Raw genomic sequence first — 4,091 nt, 5'->3', positions numbered from 1 at the left:
ATGATACCAATCATATTAATATCTAACAAAAGGACCATAACTAATATTATAACAATAATAATAATAATAATAATAATAATAATAATAATAATAATAATAATAATAATAATAATAATAATAATAATAATAATAATAATAATAATAATAATTTTTAAGAATTGAAAACTACCTCAAAAATGCTTTAAAAATGGCAGGAACCAGGCTCGACCATGTGACCTCTCGATCAGACAACCACCAACACAACCACTGAACCAATTTGATTTTTCTGTTTTAAATCCCTTTTATTTAAATATAACCCGTAGTATTAACTATGATCTTCTTCATTATCAGAATCGATTCAATTGGGTAAAACTTGAAATCAATACAGCTAAAACACGTTTGGTTTATAATATATAAATGAAACAGAATAACAAGTGATTGATTAGATTTAATTAAATCAAAGGAACGAATTAAAAATAAGACTGAATCAGTCTTAAGAACACGATATGAACTCAATATCAAAATTCGAATTCTAGATCGTTTTAGTATAAAATTATAACATGAAATAGGTAAGAATACGTTCCTAGAAACTTTCTGGATTGGTAATTTAACTTGAAACATCGAATTGACCTCTAATTTCTCTAAGAATAGAAGGGTTGACTTTTTGAATTACAAACTTTGACTTCAAAATTTGAGATCAATTGAAGGAATTAACAACTGAAATTCAGCAGATAGTTTGATTGAAAGATTGCTAACAAGATTGCGTTTACACAATTTGAAATTAAATACGAAATCGAGACCTTGTGAAAAAGTAACAAAAACAGGGCACTTCTTCTGTTCTTGCCTATATCTGTTAAAATAATTAAATTGGTACAACAATTTTGATTGATACTGATAAGGAGAAAGTGTAGTTGCTTGAATGTGTCCATAACTTTGATTAAAATCTTTGATTTAAAGCAATTTGATCGACAACAAAATTATCTGCTCAGTACGAATATTAATAAAAAATTAAAGTAAACTTGTGATTTTTCAAAAGCTTGTACGATCGATTAAGTAGTTTAACATATTCATAGACAGAAACAAGATTTGTTACGATCTGATTGCGATGTAAAACAGATTCTGTATATATATCTGATTACATATAATTTGTGTTAATAAATAAATAAGTATATATAATACTAGTAATAATTATATAAAATATAATAAAATTAATAATAATAATAATAATATAATAATAATAATAATAATAATAATAATAATAATAATAATAATAATAATAATAATATCAATAATAATATCAATAATTCTATAAATAATAATAAATATATTAATAATAATAATAAATATATTAATAATAATAATAAATAATAATGATCACTAAAAAAATTGATAATTTTATTGAGTTTAATAATAACAATCATAATAAAAATGATAATAATAATTCTATTAATAACACTACATATAATGATATTATTATTAATGATAATGATATAATTAATAATAATATGACAGCTCATACAACAATTTTTATATATATAAATGTATATGTTAGAAATAATAATATTAATAATACAAATATTAATATTAATATTAACACAAAAAAAATAATGATTATATTATTAATATAACACTTATTCTTTAACTTGAAATTACACTTATTAATAATTGTATCATATTTTATATGAATACATCTATTGAATACTTACTATCTATTTATTTTATAAATGTTATTATTAATAGAAATCTTTAATATATATGTATAAATTCATAATAATATCATACATCTATTTATATGTAATCATTTTAAATTCATATCTTATTTATATATAAATTCCTTTTAAATTTCAACATAATTATTTTGTATTTTATTTTTTTACATATTTAGTTTAAGTTATATCTTATTAATTCCATTTACTATATATCCTTACATTTATATATATATATATATATATATATATATATATATATATATATATATATATATATATATATATATATATATATATATATATATATATATATATATATTCATATCTATTTACAAATAATTGTTCGTGAATCGTCGGGCACAGTCAAAGGTCAAATGATATCATGAAAATAGTTCAAAACTTTATTACTCAACATTTCAGTCTTTGCTCATTGTGTCGAAATCAAATTAGAATTAAGTTTAAATTTGATCGGAAATTTTCGGGTCGTCACATTGGTGATACTGATGGTGATGCTGGTGGTACTACTGGTGGCGCTTATATAACAAGTCTAGCTTGTAAACCACGCACCATTCTTGTCAGGGTTTCTAATCTTCCTTCTATCATTTCGGTCCACTCATCTGATTTATGGTTAAGGCTGAAATAGATAATCTCTAAGACTTTAGAGATTACATAATCGCCGCAGAATGTTTCTCCAATGAAGTTATGAATCAATACTTCATCGGTTATTGTTGTTGGTACTCCTTGGTATCTATGGTGCATATGACGTTGATGCTCGAGGTACAGATTGTGACGTTGAGGTGTGGGATGCAGAGGTTGTTGTTGGTGGTGGTAATGGTACTGTTGGTGTTGCTGATGGTGGTATTGCTGATGCGGTGATGCTGCTGGTGCTTGAAACCTTTGCACCATATTCTCCAAAGCCACTACCCGAGAACGAAGCTCGTTGACTTCTTCTATTACACCGGGATGATCGGTGGTTCGGACGAGCGGGTGAATAAGATCTATAATTTTAGATGGTATATAATCGTGACGAGATACTCTAGAGATGAGAGAAAAAATGGTGTCTCGAACAGGTTCGCCGGTAAGTGCTTCAGGTTCTTCGCCAAGAGGGAAATGTGGTGGATGAAAGGGATCACATTCTTCTTGTCTCCAATGATTAAGTAGGCTATGAACCCATCCCCAATTTATCCAAAATAGATTATGGCTAATTGGTTGATCCATTCCAGTCACACTGCTTTCGGAGCTCGAGTGAAACTTCATATCGGAATCTAGGGGACTTGAACTAGTGGCGAGTTCCATTTCGTACGATTGAATAAAGAATTTTTTTCGATATGAAATGATTTCTAGCTATCATATGGTATTCTAATTATATAGAATATCTATATATATAGAACAAAAGATTTCGTAGATTACGAAGGAATTTGCGGAATATGTCAGGCAAAGTTTACAGTAACAGATACGCTATGAATTAGCAGATACGCTAAGATATGAATTTTGTCTATACACTATTCATGCAATCAATGCAGTAGGATGTGTCTTAGACTTAAGATGATAAGCAGGTAATTTCTGACAAAAATGATAAGCAAAACTTTTTGACATGCGGCTAAGGTCGAAGTCCAGACTCACTAATGCATCCTAACAACTATTAGTTAGACACACTAATGCAAGACCTGGTTCGCTAAGACCACCGCTCTGATACCAACAGAAATTCCCCGTTCATATCGATTATAAACGTTACATAATAATTGATTTCATTGCGATGTATTTGACCTCTAAATGATACATTTTAAAACATTGCATTCGTTTTTAAAAGACAAACTTTCATTTACATCAAAAGTTGACAGGCATGCATACCATTTCATAATATATCCAAACTATAAATGACTTAATCTGTCATCTACTTAATAATAATCTTGTTGAACTCAATGACTCGAATGCAACATCTTTTGAAATATGCCATGAATGACTCCAAGTAATATCTTTTAAATGAGCAAATGCATAGCGGATGATTTCTTTAATACCTGAGAATAAACATGCTTACAAGTGTCAACCAAAAGGTTGGTGAGTTCATTAGTTTATCGTAATCAATCGTTTCCATAATTTTAATAGACCACAAGATTTCATATTTCAATTTCTCATAAAACATCATGCATGCATATAGCCATCTGTATAAAAATTATTCATATGGATTGAACACCTGGTAACCGACATTAACCATAATGCATAGAATATCCCCACAGACATCTCGTCTGTATAATAATAATCTCGAAGTACTAAAGCCATCCATAGACATGAATGGGGGTTATTAGGCCCAATAGATCTATCTTTAGGATTCACGTCAATTAGGCGCCATTTCCCTAATTCTTAGGTTATCAGACTTGAAGGGCGATATTCGATATCGATAAT

The sequence above is a fragment of the Rutidosis leptorrhynchoides genome, chromosome 4 (assembly GCF_046630445.1).
Source record: "Rutidosis leptorrhynchoides isolate AG116_Rl617_1_P2 chromosome 4, CSIRO_AGI_Rlap_v1, whole genome shotgun sequence".
NCBI lineage: Eukaryota > Viridiplantae > Streptophyta > Magnoliopsida > Asterales > Asteraceae > Rutidosis > Rutidosis leptorrhynchoides.
The sequence above is the reverse complement of the archived record's forward strand: the minus strand, read 5'-3'. Positions refer to the sequence as shown.